The following is a 17,261-nucleotide window of genomic DNA, read 5'->3' as shown; positions in this document are numbered from 1 at the left end:
CTCCATCTACTGATGATAATAGATATTGCAGGACTCAGACCCATGCGGTGGATCCAGATGGCGCCGATGAGCCCGCCTTCTTGTCATCATTTCCGCCTAGCCGGAACACAAACTTCCGGTCGGCCCGCCCCCAGCCCGAGAATGAGGAAGTAGGTGGTCACACAATGTGACGTCATCACGCCAACCATGGGGGCCGCCATCTTTAATTTTACCGGAGCGGAACAAACAGTTTCCATACAAACCCCTAACGATTTTCAAGGCTTTTAAGAGAGATTAATTGGCTGAGGCCATCCTTAAAACTAACTACTTCTGAGTTAAGTCCTTTATTTCAGATATTACAAGGAAATCCCTCTCCAACCTCTCCACGTCAGCTAACCTTGGAGGCTAAGACAGCTTTAAGGAGAGTGGAAAATGCAATTAAAAATGCACAGCTTACTAAAATTGATCCTAAAGAAATAGTGTATTTATTAATATTTCCAACTGAGCATACCCCAACAGGAGCCATATGGCAAAGATTAGGAGTTATTGAGTGGATTTATTTATCCCACTCCCCTCAAAAAACATTAATTCCTTTTCATGATTCTATAGCTCAATTAGTAATTAAAGGTAGAACTAGGATTTTACAATTAATTGGATCTGAGCCTGATATCATAATTATTCCATTTTCTGTTCAACAGACTAATTGGCTTTTTCAAACTTCTAGCTCATGGCAGATAGCTTTTGCTGATTTTCCCGGCCAGATAGATAGCCATTATCCTCGTGATAAGATTGTACAATTTGCATCATTAACGTCACTTATTTTTCCAAGGATTGTGTGTGCTCATCCAATAGATGAAGCTTTATCGGTGTTCACGGATGGTTCTAATTCAGGTAAAGCAGGTTTCTATAGCCGTGTTCACACAGAGGTAATACAAACTTCTTATACTTCTGCCCAAAGAGCAGAGCTTCAAGCTCTGATTTGTGCCTTAGATTACTTTTCAAATGAGCCTATAAATATTTATTCTGACAGCTTATATGCAGTCGGAGTTACCAAAAATATTGAAACTTCAATTATTGGGTATACTTCATCACAGGAGTTATTTGAATTATTTCATAATTTACAAAAGACAGTGCTAATGCGAAAGTACCCATATTTCATAGGACACATACGTGCCCATACTAACCTTCCTGGACCTCTAGTTTCAGGTAATGACAAAATTGATAAGTTAGTAGCTTTTTGTCAACAGATGTCTTCGTATGACTGTGCACTAGCTTCCCATTCCTTGCATCATCAAAATGCTTCTAGCTTACATAAAAAATTTAATATTACCAGAGAACAAGCTCATCAGATTGTAAGCCAATGCCCTAAGTGTGTTATTCACACTCCATCTCTGCCATCAGGGGTAAATCCCCGTGGATTAAAATCAAATCAAATATGGCAAGTGGATGTAACTCATATTCCTCAATTTGGTAAGCAATGTTATGTGCATGTCATAGTGGACACTTATTCTAGATTTATTTTTGCCACAGCACGTACTAAGGAAAATACTCAACATGTAATTTCTCATTGCTTAGCAGCTTTTTCCATTTTAGGGTGCCCGATGCAGATTAAAACAGATAATGCTCCAGATTATGTAAGCTCTTCTTTTCAACAATTTTGCCAAGAGTTTAAAATTAATCATAAAACAGGAATTCCTTATAACCCCCAAGGTCAAGCCATTGTGGAACAAGCCCATTTATCTATTAAGCTTCAATTACAAAAATTAAAAGGGGGGAATAGGATTGTGACTCCCCAAAATAGCCTTAATCATGCCTTGTTTGTTTTAAATTTTTTAAACTGTGACGCAGAAGGTCACACCGCTGGTGAGAGACAAATGTCTCCCTCAGTAACAGGCCCATTAGGCAGAGTTTTGTGGAAAGATTTACAGACTGGTCAGTGGAAGGGTCCAGACCCGGTAATAACGTGGGGAAAGGGTCATGCTTGTATCTTCCCAGAAGGCTCTTTCCGTCCTATTTGGGTGCCTGAACGTGCTATCAGACATGGAGGAGATAGAACCCAGACTCAAGCGACTGAGGATCGACCCGGAGGAGCCACTACCCAGAAGGAGGAGATATCGGAAAAAAGATGAAGAAAGACCAGATTGAACCAGCCGAAAAGCTGATTTAGTGGAAAGACGTGAAGAAGCTAACAACCCAGGCTTCCCAAATACTTCGACACCTAGGAAAGAGCAGGACCCCAGTGATGATGGTAGCGACGGTAATTGCCCTACTGGGCTGTCAGGTAAAGGGGAATCAAGTAGACACTTATTGGACATATTTCCCAGATCCACCCCTGGTACACCCAGCTGTGTGGACTGGAGAATCTATTCCAGTATTTACTAATGACTCATTCATGATGGGAGGATTTACAGATACTCATATTACTCCCAATCATGTGACTAGATTTAATTATTCTGGCTACAGTGCCCAATTACCTTTGTGTTGGTCACATGATAAACATGCTGGCTGTCTGAAAGTATCATTCGAAGAAAAGACAGCAGTTGGTAGACCTAGACTGACAAATAATTCTATTTATGGGGACTTAAAACCTTATACTAGATCAGTAATTAAGATGGGACTCTCCCATAACAAGCCAGTCATTTCTGTAAAACCTCCACCGACACCCCACTGTCCAAATAGTTCTACAATTGAAATTGGCACCTTTCCTAAATGGATGGATTGTGTAAATGCCTTTCCTGTACAACATAAGGTGTCTAAAGATAGTGGGTATATTTTAGACTGGTCTCCAAAAATTGATAAGAGACAATTACGAAGAAATTCTGCTATGACACCTGAAGGATTTGTTAGTAATATTTTGACTTATAGTGAAGGAGGTGTTCAAAAAGATATTTGGCGTTTAATTGCTGCCTCAGAATATTTACATTTTACAGATAAACCTTTACCAAAATTTGTCAGCAAGAACTGTAAAGAGGGATCTTGCTATGGCTTAAGAGCTTGTGTCCAATCTCCTTATGTTTTAATTATTGGAAATGTAAAAGTTAAATGGATAGATGACAGATATATTGTTACTTGTAATAAGTGCAACCTAACCAATTGTATTACTAGGTATAATGGAGGAAAAGGAGTGCTAATACTTCATCAGCCCTCTTTTGTTTTATTACCTGCTAATATTTCAGAGCCATGGTATGCTGATGCTGGTTTACAAGTCTTGCAGCAAATTCATGCCCAGCTAACAAGACCTAAACGTGCTATTGGAGTCATAATTGTTGGTGTTTTAAGCACTGGTCTCGTTTATTGCCTCAACTGTCTCTGCGTCTCTGACATTGTCTCAGAATATTCAGCATGCAAAATTTCTTAATAATTTAGCTCAAAATACTTCCAAGGCTCTGCGTAATCAAGTAAATATTGATGAAAGGATTGAAACTAAATTAAACGCCTTAGAGGCGACTGTTATAGACATAGGTAATAAACTTTCAGCCTTAAAATTTAAAGGTTTAAATGCTATGCTAATTATAAGTATGTATGTGTTACAGCTGCCAAGTACAATGCTTCTCTCTGGGATTGGGAGAAGGTTAAAAACCATTTATTAGGTATTTGGCAAAATAGTAATAATAGCTTGGATATTCTGGAACTTCATCACCATATCCAAGACATTCAAAATAATAGAGCTGATTTTTCAGATCCTTCTTCTTTGGCTAACCAAATATTGAAGGAGTTAAATGGATTCAACCCTGGAAATATTCTTAAGCACTCCGCTTGGTACATTATTGGATTATTCTCTTTGCTGTTAATTCTCTTTTGTGTTGTAACTATAGGATGGCGAGTCTTCCAATCAAGAATCCAGAAACTCCAGAGAGTAAACCGCTGCCTCATTGTTAAGAAAAGAAAGGGGGGATATGTGGGAAGCCATTTCTGACACGTGATTGGGTGGCTCCCGTTAAGGGTCTGAGGTGCTCTGGCTGTGTCGAAGCTTTCCTGACCCTTTCCTGATGAGAGAGCCCATCCGTGTGGGGGTGTGCCTGACCACTGACCCTGGGGGCCCAATCACTGACCCTGACCTTGGAGTGCAGCCCCCCCCTCAACCTTCATTGGATGGAATTCTCCCCTGAATCTCTTGTTCCCCAATAAAAGGCTACTCCCAGGTGTGTTCAAACTCTCTCTCTCTCTCTCCTGCTAGCCCTGAGTAATCCTTGTTGCCCTGCTGGGCGGTTAGAGGAGGGAACAAAAGAGGGGAGCTGTCTCGGACCTGGCAATAGAAATAAGGTAACTGAGTCTGTGTGTTTTATTTCAATCTCATCTAGCTAACTTTATGCCTAGAACCTCATTAATGAAACCATTGCGCAGGCCGCATGGTGGACTCACCCAAGGTTTCTGTCCAGGATTTTTATTGAGGAGGAATCAGTCATTGTGTGGCTTACCTTGGGTAGTCAGTTTCCAGCCCCTCCAGAGGTCAAATTGATGCAGGTGCCCAAGGCCCCATGGTAAATCACATTGTTAGCAGGTACTCTTAATAAGCATGATAAGCCAAGGGCTTAATGGTGTCTTTCAAGAGCCAGTCGAGGGGAAGTAATTTCTATGGAAGACACAGAGTTTGAACTCCCCAGAGCTGCTGGGTTAATCTTTTAGTGCATAATATCATGCTGGCATCATTTGATGAAAAGGTCTCTTTCTTCATTGAGTTGCTTTTGTGCCTTCATCAAAAGTTAGTTTGAATCTGTGTAGGCCTGTCTCTGAACAGTTCATTCTGTTATGTTGACTATATTTCTATCTTGTTCCAGTACCACACAGTCATCTTAACTGTGGCTGGCTATATCTTGAATTTTAGATCATGGCGACTTCTCATTCTTTGTTAAATAATTTTAACATCTCTGTCATCTGTGTTGGCATAATAGTTTGTTTGCTTTTGTTTTCTTTCAGTTTGATATTTTCCTGGTTCTTGGTGTGATGAGTGTTGTTTTTGTAAAAATCTACATTTTTGTAGTATGTTATTGATACGGGACAGGTGGATGTGAGTGTTGAGAACATGAAGTGAAGGGAATAAATTCTATAAAATAAGCCCACTATGCTTTTCCAAGAAGCACTTTACCTGTAGACCTGCCTGTCTTAAGTTGACAAATTATGTCACATTCCTCAGCAAACTACCTGTTGTCTGTAGGAGAAATGCAGGCTCAAAATAATGTGGATAAGAGGAACCCAAGTTACCCTGAAGGGGGAAACTTTTGTGACCCTTTTCACAGACCAGATTCTGGAACTCGGGGAAATAAGGATAATGTCTCCTAACCATAAAATCTGTAAGAATTCATTGTTAAGATTTCAATTAGAACTGGTCAGCATGGGCCAAAGTGACCTAGAGTTGTCATGGTTGATGTCATCCTGCTCTCAGTCAAAAGTCAAGAGGTGGACCTGCCTGGGACTCTCTGGAAACTTCTCTGGGATCTCCAATAAAACCAAATTGCAGAAGAAGCACACTGTCCCTCTCTTTTCTAAGATGCCGCAGTCTGGCTGGGCACAAAATAACCGAGCCGCCACACAGCCTTGTAGGTTCAAAACAGGAACTCCTTTATTCTCCACACTCCCGCGAATGCCACGCACGCAGCCTTCTCCGGGGACACACCACACACCAACCGGAAATCCCTCCTCCGGAAATCCCTCCTTCCCCAACCAACGGAACTCCCTAGGAATCCCCGCGGGAACTCCAAAGTAGCAGGCAGAGGCGGACAGCAGGGGTCTAATATACAATTGAATACACTGCTTAACATAACCATCATCATCTCCATGGCTTGCTGGCATCACCTCTCAACCACTCCATTCTGGCAAAAATGCCATGCATCATCCCGACTGGGCTGTGGCCCTCAACACTAAGAGGACCCACTTTCTCTTTTCCTATCCCTTCAATAAACTCTGAGTGACATGTCCAAAATCTTCCTGACTTGATCTCAAGAGTCCAGGTTTGAAGTAGGTAGGGGTCTTCATACTGCCTCAGCTTCAGGAAGGCCCTGACTCTGTAACATTATGACACTTGGATCTTATTTTAAAATTCTATTTTAGCTGTTTTTACCCAACACTGTTCCAGCAGGAGAAGGAACTACACCACAGATTGTGCCATGTGGGGTCCAGGCTCCCCACGTGGTCTCCCACATGGTCATCCAATGGGAGGCCAGCTGGATTAAGGTCCCAGCTTTCTGCTCTAACAGTAGACTGGTGGTTGGGGAGGGGTGTTTGGGCACCACGTTACAGAATCATGTGAGGTCAGAAGTCTCAGCTCCTCACCTGCCTTGCTGAGGGGTGGAGTGGAGTTGTTTTCTTCTTCTGTGGTATTTGGCTAGAGCAGATGAGTCATTGTCCAATAGCTCTCTATCTTGCAAAGCTGTCCCTCTCCCAGGGGGCCTTTGGCAAGAGCAGCCTCTTTAAGAAGGTGTTTGTTTTTGTCTGTGCTATAGCTGACATTCCTGAGATGCTGGTTTCTCTAGCTCCAAGTCTAGAATTATATGGGGTCGGGGAAATCCCAAGAAAATCACTGCCATGTCACTCCTTGGACTGCAAGGTCCTTTGCTGTTCTGCCTTCTTCTCTTCGCCTTTAGATCTTTGTGTTTGTTTTACAGATTAATGTCCAGTGCTTGGTGGGAGACACAGAGAATAATAGGCATCTACTCTATCCTCCTAGACATGGAAACGCCACGTTCTTTTGAACGCAGTGTGGAACTGTGGGAGGGACCTGGCCACAGGCAGGTGCTGGAGTTGCAGGAAGCAGTGAGACCTGACCAGCAGCACCTCTCCTGGCAGGCCCCCTGCAGGTCTGGGCACATGAGTGGGTTCATCAGATGTGGCAAAATGTGAGATAGGTCTGGAGGACTTTTACTACAGGTTCATCATTTAAATATAATTGAACAAAACAATTGGGAGTAACATTGTAAAAAGAAGAAAGGACATGTTTGCATCACATATTTGCTATGAAAAACAAATCACAAACAACTAAAAATCCCCAGTCTCTTTACACCCTCTGGGACAGTGCTTTCAAACTTCAGCTCTCTATTGGTTTCAAAGCCAACTTGGAGGGTTGATTAGAAATAAAACAAAATAAATAAAGGAATAAAAAAATAAATAAAATGAAATAGAAAAGGATTAATAGTATCTGGTTACTTCACATGTAATGAGCATGTATGTTACAAAACTTCAATTTACTTAATCTATGCATTAATATATAGATGCACTAGTGTAAAAATATATAACTATAATATATTTTTAACTATATATTTTTGCATAAAATTTGAAACTTACTATTTTAGAAGCTATTTCTCATTTAATATTATTCGAACTTCATTAAGTGACCTTGTAGAAAATTATAAAATAGCATACAAAACACGGCATGGCATTGCCTTCCACCCCATTTCTATCTGCTTAAGGAATTCAATGTGTTTAAATTTTAGTTAAAATGTGTGTGGGTGTGTGTGCACGCACACACACCCACACACATGAGACACACACACACACACACCATTTCAGATGCTATAAAAAGAATGCCTTAAACTAAGTAACTCATAAACAATTAAAACTTATTTCTCACAGTTCTGGATGCTGAAGTCCAAGATCAAGGTGCTAACAGACTTGGGTGTCTAGTGAGGATCCGTGTCATTTGTTCATCGATGATGCCTCCTTGCTATGTCCCCACATGGTAGAAGGGGTGAGGAAGTCTGGGGCCTCATTTCTAAGGAGAGAATCCACTGACGAGGCTCTGCCTTCATAACCTCATCACCACCCAACACCATCATATTGATGATCAGGTTTCAACATATAAATGTGGGGGACACAAACATTCAGACCAAAGGAGGATATGTCTATGTATAATAGGATAAATTCTGAAGCATAAAAGAGTCCTAGGCAAGAATGGGCTCAGATTTAAGACAGGAGGACCTGCTGATCTTGGCAGTGGGGCATCCATGATCCCCCTAGTGCTGAGTCTGAGCCTCACTGGCCACCAATCTGTTCTTCCTTTTCCCAGCTCAGAATTGAGACAAAGTCGGTTCAGGACACACAGCCTCTGGCAGGCAGTACAGTGCAAACCTCCAAATGTCTCCCATCCTGAGGCCTGACTGTGAAGCCCCTGCCAGCTCACCTGTGATAGGGACACCTTTGCAGAGGGATGCTGCCAAGGTTCGGCAGAGGCTGCCAGAGGCCCACGTGAGTAGCCATCAGGGCATACCCTGTACTAGTGGCCAAGGCCGCTCCAACTCCAGTGAGACTCTTGTTTTCCTTTTATAGATAACTTGCCTAGTCCTCCTGGCAGCAGGTCCAGGTCTCAAGTTCTCTCCATGGCCCCTTCTGCCTGAAATCTGGGGTTGTTTTGAAGGTGTTTTTCTTGCATCCTGTGACACATGTTTATAGTTCATTGAAAAAAAAGTTTGATAACTATCCTTGTGTCTATATCTTTACGTAGTGTTTTAATTATTTCCTTAGGAAAAAAATCCAAGAGCTGGAGATGCTGAGTCAGAAAGTCTGCAGTTTTATAGTCTAAATTATATTGTGTAAATATTTATGACAGGCCTGTGAACTTATGCTAGCTATTTCCCCACATACTGGCCAAAATAGAGTAAAATGTATGAAAACAGCAACATATTTGATTTTTAGACTATTGATCTTGTATACTGTGACTTTTAAAACTCCTTTATTTTGTAAGTTTTTAGCAGATTTTTTTTACATTTATTTATTTATTTATATGTGGTGCTGAGGATTGAACCCAGGGCCTCACATGTGCTAGGCGAGCACTTTACCACTGAGCTACAACCTCAGCCCATATAGCAGATTTATTTTTCTTTTTTTTATTATTAGTTGCTCATGACAATACAATGATCTTGACATATCATACATTTGAATCAAATGGGGTATAATTTCTCATTTTTCCAAATGTACAGGGTTAGGGTTAGCAGATTTCTTAACATTGATTTTACATAGATCATTCATTCATCTACAAATAGAAATAGTTTTGCTTCTTTCTCTAATTTGGATGTCTCTTACTTCTTGTCGTTGACCAACTTTCCTAGCTAGAACTTCCAGTGTGAGGCAGATTAGAGCTGGAGGGAGTGGACCCTCTCATCGTATTCCTTATCTTACTTTGAAAGCATCAGTCTTTCACCTTTAAGTATGATATTAACTGTGAACTCTTCCAAGGACACCCTTTCTCAGGTTGAAGAATTTCCTTTCTAAGATAATAGAATGAAACAGACATTATTACTTTATGTATGTATTTGACTATATGACCAATGTGATTCTACAATATGTATAATCAGAAAAATGAGAAATTATATCCCATCTATGTATGATATATCAAAGTATATATGTGCATTCTACTGTCATGTATAACTAATTAAAACAAATAAAAATTTTTTAAAAAAGAATTTCCTTTCTATTCCTAACTTGTTGATGTTTCCATCATTTAAGGGTATTGGATTTTCTCAAATGCTTTTAATTCATTAAGAGATGATCATGTGATTGTTTTTTATTCTACTGATATAGTGCATTATATTAGTTGATTTGGAGGTGAAATCAATATGGCATTCCTTGATCGAGGTATATGATTCTATTTATATATTGCCAAATATGGTTCATGGTTTACTAATACTGTGCTCAGAATTTATGTCTATCTTTGTGTTAGTCAGCTTTTTGTTGCTGTGACCAAAATGCCTGGCAAGAATAACTTTGGAGGAAATACCAATGGGTGGATAATGACTCCACAAAGAGATTGTGGGTGTGACTTATCCATCTATGATGCCATTTCAGGAGAAGATGGGAAAAGAGATGGTATTATACCTGAATGGAAAATGGAACAGAGATGGGTTAAAATGAAAGAAAGCTTTTGGACCTCTAGGCTTCCACAGGATGGGCCAATAGAATGGTCAAACTGTGAACATGTGTAATCCTTGGAGAAAGGAGAATAAAGATCCCAAAGATGCGGCTTTCACCTTAATGGTTTTATGGGGTTGGTTTATCTTCCAGGCGTCAGCACAACAGGTTGCCATTCCGTGCCACAGGGGCAGGGCTGCTGCCAAGGCTGCAGAGGGGACTCTGCTACTCAGAGCTACGGAGGTGGGACTCCTGTCTAGGGCAGTGAGGGTGATACTGCTGCCCCATCAGTCCCTGAGAGTCAGGATGCCCACCGGCATCTCTTGTGTCTCCAGGAGATTGTTGAACCAAAGAGGATTATTCTAGTGCCTGAAAATCTAATGAAATTTGTCCTGCTAGCTTTCAGTCTTTCTTGGGATCCCTTTTTTCTTTTTTTGCAATAAGAATGTCTATTGTGTGCTTTTTCCACCACTGTATTTGGGAACTAGATAATTTTCCTGGTTTCAAGGTTTAGCAGCCGGAGAGGAATTTTGTCTCAGGATGAATCATACCTCAAGTTTTATTCACCTTTCATTTAGATGATATTTAAATTAGATATTAAAATTAGAGGCGATGCTACAATGGGTTAAGATTTTTGGGTTGTTGAGATGTGGGTGAATGTGCGTAAGAAGAACACAAATATTGGGGCCCAGAGGACAGAGTGTTATGAACTCAGTTACATTATCCCCAACTTCACAAGTTGAAATCCCAAATCCAGTGCTTCAGAATGTGATTGTATTTGGAGACAGGGCCCTCCAAAAAATGAACAAGTTAAAAATCCAATCTGGTGCCTTTATGAGAAGAAATTTAGACACAAGTGAGACACCAGGGATTTTCACACACAAAAGGAAAACCACAGAAGGACAAAACAAGAAGACAGCTATCTGCAAGCCAAGGAAAGACACTTTAAAAGAAACCAAATTTGACAATATCTTATCTTGGACTTTTGGGAAAGTGGGTTTTTTAAAAAATATTTATTTAGTTGTAGATGAGCACACAGTATATTTATTTATTTTTATGTGGTTCTGAGGATGCAACCCAGTGCCTCACACATGTGAGGCAAGCACTTTACCATTGAGCTTCAGCCCCAGTCTCAGTGTTTAGGTTTTTGTATAAATACGATCATATTGTCAGGAAGTAGTGAAAATTTCACTTCTTCTTCTTTTGCACTTGGATGCTATGTATTTCTTTTTCTTGTCTTTTTGACTTGGTAGGACTTCCCAGTACAATGCTGTATAGAAGTGGTAAGAGTGAGCATCCTGTGTGACTCCTGATCTTAAAAGAAAAGTTTTATGTTACATCAAGTAAGCATAAGAAAAAGCAAAATATTTTATTTCATCTTCATTTATCCCTTCAGTAATGCTTTTTCTATTTTATGAGATTAAAAAAATATTTGGGAGGGTGATTCACTAGATAATATTTCTTCTGCTCCCTTCTCTCTCTCTCTCTTCTCCTTCTGGTATTCCCATTATACTCCTTTACATGTTTTGTAATTGTTTCACAGTTCTTGGAAATTCTGATTGTTTTAAATTTTTGATTTTAGTTTTCAGAACTTTCTGGTGGTATATTTTTAAAGTCACTGTTTTTTTTCCTCAGGTGAGTCCAGCCTATTGATAAAGCCCTGATAGAGATGTTTTATTTCTATTACTGTGTTTATTTCTAGTATTTCATTTTGATTCTTAGAATTTCCATCCCTCTGTTTACTTTATCCATTTGTTCTCGCATGTTGTACAGTTTTTCCACTAGAATCCTAAGCATACTGTTCATTGTTATTTATTGTTGATCTGAGAAATCTAACATTTCTGCCATATCTGAGTCAGGTTCTGATGCTTTTAAATTTTGCTTCTTCAGATACTTCTTTCTTGTCTTTTTGCATACATTGAGTGACTTGCAACAGGCTCTGACTGTGCTCTAACTGAAGAGGAGGGTGTACCTCAATTTTTTTCTGAAGGCAGTTCAGGCCCATATCATCGCGCCAACATGGCCGCCCACAGGCCCTAGTGTCACCATGGGCGCCGCCATATTGGCGTTAAGCCCCTCCTTCATCACACCGGAATGGGAAATAGTTTAGCAGAATGCCATGTTGGTTAAGGGCAACTTCGGTCCGTGAAGCCTCTGCTGAGCATGCGCACACGCAGGCCACATCCCTGGAGTCCTGCTAGGGCAGGGCTGTGGGTGGGGTGGGGGGGAATCAAAGGGAGTGGGTTACGTTTTAATTCCTGCGACTGTAGTCGCCGCCCAAGGCAAAAGAGAGTGCGGGTGAGCGGCAGGTGAGTGCAGGGATGGAGCGTCCGTGCTCCGGGTGAAGAAGGGTCTCTGGCATCTGCGATCAGGGGTCGGACTGCGATGGGGATGAGGAGCGGATTGGATAACGGGTCGGGTAGTCTCGGATGATGGGTGAGAACGAGGGGAGCGGGCTGCGGGGGCCGTGGTGGCGGACCCCAGGGAGGACAGCCGGGCGCTGGCGCGCGGGTCTGGGGTCGGCGACGGCGGCCCCAACTGATCTCTGTGGACACCGGCGTGTTTACCTGGGCGTCTCCTTATCACATCGTCTTTATTTTGCGAGGGAGTCGAAAACTGCCTTGCCACGGGATTGCGTGTAAGTTTGCAGTTACCTTGTTTTGTGCCCTTTCATTTCCTGTCATTCCCGTGAGTACGTTTATATATCATCTTCTCTTTTCAAAAATCAGGCATCACAAGGGCTTATTTTTTATTTTTTAAAATTTTTTGGTAATGGGGATTGAACTCAGGGGCTCTCAACCACTGAGCCATACCTCAGCCCTATTTTGTATTTTCTTTAGAGACAGGGTCTCACTGATTTGCTTAGGTACTCGCTTTTGCTGAGGCTGGCTTTGCACTTGGGATCCTCCTGCCTCAGCCTCCCGAGCCGCTGGAATTACAGGCATGCTCCTCTGTACTCGACTCCAACTACATCTCTGTCTGTGAAATGTATAAATTCAATTTGATATTCCGCTTTTATCCTGAGCTATTTAGGAGAGTTTCTTCATCCTTAAGCTATTAAGATGTTTTTATTGCTTATTTTTATTTTATTGTATTTTCAGGAACTGTATACTATCAAATTTCAACTTCTTAAAATTTATTAAGATTTTCTGTGTATTGGGCAAAATTCTTTTATGTTTATTAAATTTGTCTTGTTGAATTGTTCAAATCTTTCCTGATTTTGGTCTACTTGATTCAAAATATTCAGGAGGGAATAAAAATACAATAAAAACCTCTTACTTTGATAGATCATTTTGTAGTACTGTGTGCTTTTTCCCTAATTTTATTTGTGTTGCATCTGGGGGAGGGGCATTTATACATAAACCTAATGGTTAATGCATTAACTATCATTTTTCATTTATTGGATGCTATTAATATAGAATTCTTTTTTCCAAAACAGAAAAGCACTTAACCTTGAATTCCATTTTGATTACATTGTAGCCACTGCTTTCACTTTTATTGCATTCAGATGGTATATCTTTGTTTAGAGCTTTGTTTTATACTTACATTTGCCTGTTAGTTTTAGGTGATCTGCTTGTAAATAATAGATTTTATTTTTTTAAAATCTAGCCTTTAGTCTCTGTGTCTTGGCAAGAGAATTTTACCTCTTCAGTTTAGTGTAGTAATGATTTACTTGCTTTTATGCCTTCCAACTTATGGTTACTCTTTTTTCAGGGTTACTTTTTATTTTAACTACTACTTCTTCTTCTTTTTTTTTTTTTTTTTTTTTTGGTACTGGGGATTGAACTCAAGGGCACTCGACCATTGAGCCACATCCCCAGCCCTGTTTTGTTTTTTATTTAGAGACAGGGTCTCACTGAGTTGCTAAGTACCTTGCTGTTGCTGAGGCTGACTTTGAACTCAAGACCCTCCTGTCTCAGCCTCCCAAGCTGCTGGGATTACAGATGTGCACCACCACACCTGGCTATTTTAATTCTATTCTTATTTTGTGCTTTTTCTTTTCATCTTAATAATCTCGTTGGAATGATGAAATTTCTATTCATTGTTTCCACTTACACCCCATGTAACTTCTATTTCTTCCTCAGGTAATTAGGAATGTTTTGTTGTATAATATTATTAATTTTCTCTTTAGTTGCCTCCTTATCACATCATTACATTGTCCTTTTTTATAATTACATATCTTGTGTAAAAATTGTTGCTGAATTGCATTTTCCTGTTTGAGATTTCTCCCTCCTGATTTGTTTTATTTTTATTTGTAATATTTCCTTCAGTATTTTCCTCCAGATAAAGATGGAGATATTCAGCCAATGTTTTCATTTCTGAAAATGTACCTCTCTGGCCTTAACAGAAGAGTGGTTTTTTATGTACTATTTCCCAAATCATTTAGCACTCATTACTGAAGATTAGGAGTCTTTTGATTTTCTTTATTCTTTCTATTTAAATAATCTGTTCTTTCATATGTGCTGTATCTTTAGCATTTAGGAGTTTTCCCAGATTTGTTCATTCATTGGGTTCCTGTGTGTGTGTGTGTGTGTGTGTGTGTGTGTGTAAATGTGTGGGAAAGACTGACTAATGGGCCAGGAGTGGTGGTGCCCCCCTGTAATCACAGCGGCGTGGGAGTCTGAGGTAGGAGGATTGCAGGTTCAAAGCCAGCCTCAGCAACTTAGTGATGCCCTAAGCAATTTAGCAAGACTCTGTTTCAAAATGAAAAATAGAGGGAAAAAAGCAGGGGTAGGTGCTGGGGATGTGGTTCAGCGGGTTTATGAAAGAACGACCGGACAAGGCTCGTCATAGGAGAAGTACCTGTTTATTGAGGAACAGCTTTGCACATTTATAGAGGGAGGGGGCGGTTTAACAGTTGGCACGGGGTGCTTTCTGATTGGTGGGTAAGGATCATGAGAGTTAGCAGGGCTCACCACTGGGTGGCTGTGGGAGACCAACCTTACATGTCACTGAGTACACTCCCTGGCTGGGTGCTGAGGCGCTCAGTTGCAGAAATGTGGCAGAGCTATGTTCACCTGTTCCTTTGTAATATAACCCCTTGTCCTGTTTAGGATAGAATCTTCCATGGAAGTGCCTTTTTGTGTCCCCTTCTCTTACTGTGCCCTTGGGTGTGGCCTACCCAGGTGTCAGTCAACCTGCTGACAGTGGACATTATTAAGATAGACTCAGCCCCCTGAAACCTGACCCCTTGCCTCATTTGAATAGCTTCTCCTCAATAAAAGGGGTCAGCGCCTGCTCTCGCTCTCTTAAAAGGGACAGGTGAGCATAGCTTCACCCATGGGGCTGTAGCAAGACACACCCATGCACCGAGCCTCCGACCCAAGAAGGGTGGGGAGAGCTCTGCCACATTTCTGCAACTGAGCGCCTCAGCACCCAGCCAGGGAATGTAACCAGTCACGTGTAAGGTAGGTCTCCCACAATCATCCGTAGTCAAATTCCCCTTATCGTCTAAAAAGTGACTTTTTAAACTTTTTACCGTGAGAATTTCAAAGATACAAAAGTGAAGTGAGTTGTAGAGTAAACCCATCTGTACTCTTCAACCAGCTTCCATGATCACCAGCTCATACCTGACCATGTCATCTGCACCCTCCCTTCCCTCATGTTTTTCTTTTTCTGCGGGATTATTTTGAATCAAATCTCAGCATTGTGTCCTCTCATCTACACATATTTTGGTGTGTAAATTTAAAGATAACTGCTTTAAAAAAGAGTACTGTTATAACATTTTTTAAAAAAAATCACAGTGTGTTTTAAAGTATCGTTTTATGTGTGTTGGTAGGTAGTGTTAAAGAAAAGTTATAGACAAATTAAATTTAGCAGAGCTTATTTGGGCAAGGAATGATTCATGAATCAGGCAGCACTCAGAACCAGAAGGAATTCAGAAAGCTCTGCCCAGCAGTGGGAGATCTGAGCTTTTATTGGCTGGTAGGACACGGAACCAAAGTTGAGCCATCACCTGACTGGTTACAGCTAGATGTCTGTCTTATTTGGTATGATGTGATATGTTGGCTGCTTGTGATTGAAACTTGGCAGTTATACTCTTTTTTTTTTTTTCCCCTCCCAGTACTGGGGATTGAATCCAGGGCACTCTACCACTGGGTTACATTCCCAGTCCCCGTTTTTCTTTGGGGATAGAACCCAGGGCCTTGTGCTTGCGAGGCAAGCACTCTACCAACTGAGTGCTGTATATCCCCAGCCCCTGTCCCCAGTCCTTTTTATTTTTTATTTTGAGACAGTTTTGTTAAGTTGCCCAGGCTGGCCTTGAACCTGTGATCCTCCAGCCTCTGCCTTCCCAGTCGCTGGGACAGGTGTGCCCCCTGCCTGTCTCTTACACTCTTAGGTTAGGCTTTGGTTTGTTTGCACACTAAGTTAGGTCGTAGTCTTCTGTGTAGAGACTACGACCTAACTTCCTTCAGGCCAGCTTCAGGGGGGCAGCTTCAGGCCAAATTTAAGTTTATTTAATAGTAGATTTAGGAGTTTGATTGGATTAGGTTCCCTTTTTGTTACCTTTTTGGCAAGGTGGCTTCCAGTTAGTATTGTGTGTCTCCATCATGAGACGTGTCTGATCATCACTTTTTATGATGTGAGCAGCCATTGATGATCATTTCCTAGATCCGCTATTGCATCAGGGGTGCAAAATGGACAGATTCTGTTTCTGCCATTGCTTTTAGTTCTTAGCTGGCATAAATATATAGAGAGGAATTCCTTCATCAATGTTGAGTTACCCAAAATTTCAGCTGTTTAGGAAAGGCAGCAGAAATGCCTTTTTCTTCCTCTATTTATAGATTTCAAAAATAATAATTTGATACCCAACACTTTCCAAAGATTCCAGAAATGTTCTATATCTTGATCCGAGTGGTAGATGTACAGGTGTGGGAAATATAGAAAATGCATCACTATATACCTAATATTTATGTAAAAATTAGCAAAGTCAGGGAAAAATATTGAAAGAATGGAGCTAGGGTAAAGGGGACACAATAGCCAATGGATGGCCTTTTTTTTTTTTTTTTTTTTGGTGATAGTGGGGATAGAGCCCAGGGCTCCATACATGCTATAAGAGGTCTACCACTGAGCCACATCCCAGCCCCACTCTTTGGAACCTGCTCCCAAAGAATTGATAAAAGCATGTGTTAGGGGATAATTGGGAAATTTTAAAAAATATTTATTTATTTTTTAGTTACAGGTGGACACAATGACTTTATTTTACTTTATGTGGTGCTGAGGATCGAACCCAGTGCCTCACACATGCTAGGCGAGTGCACTACCGCTGAGCCACAACCCAGCACGGGAAATTTTGAATATGAGCCCATATTAGCATGATATTACAGAATTACCATTACTTTTCTGAGGGCATGATAATGATTTTTAAGATTTATGTGATGTGTTTAGACCTGAAATGTCACATCTGCAACTTTCAAATTGTTCAACAAAAGCAAAGTATAGAA

General features: G+C 40.8%; 2 protein-coding genes across 11 annotated transcripts in view; one reads left to right on the top strand and one right to left on the bottom strand.

Moving 5' to 3' along the window:
• The window catches only part of LOC308631972 (zinc finger protein 383-like), a 161,246-nt gene that overhangs the window by 91,676 nt on the left and 52,309 nt on the right, over positions 1-17,261 (bottom strand). The gene's annotated exons all lie outside the window — the stretch shown is intronic.
• The window catches only part of ZNF484 (zinc finger protein 484), a 29,155-nt gene continuing 23,874 nt past the window's right edge, over positions 11,981-17,261 (top strand). For 6 of the 10 annotated variants that reach the window (XR_014018402.1, XM_081263519.1, XM_081263527.1 and 3 more), the window contains exon 1: positions 11,989-12,125. The gene's annotated coding sequence lies outside the window, so the exon portion shown is untranslated. The other 4 variants (XM_081263525.1, XM_081263521.1, XM_081263524.1 and 1 more) reach the window with 3 other exon arrangements.

The sequence above is a fragment of the Spermophilus citellus genome (assembly GCF_964194105.1).
Source record: "Spermophilus citellus genome assembly, chromosome: 12".
Classification (NCBI taxonomy): Eukaryota; Metazoa; Chordata; class Mammalia; order Rodentia; family Sciuridae; genus Spermophilus; species Spermophilus citellus.
Note: the sequence above shows the minus strand (reverse complement) of the source record. Positions and strands in the feature narration are given on the sequence as shown.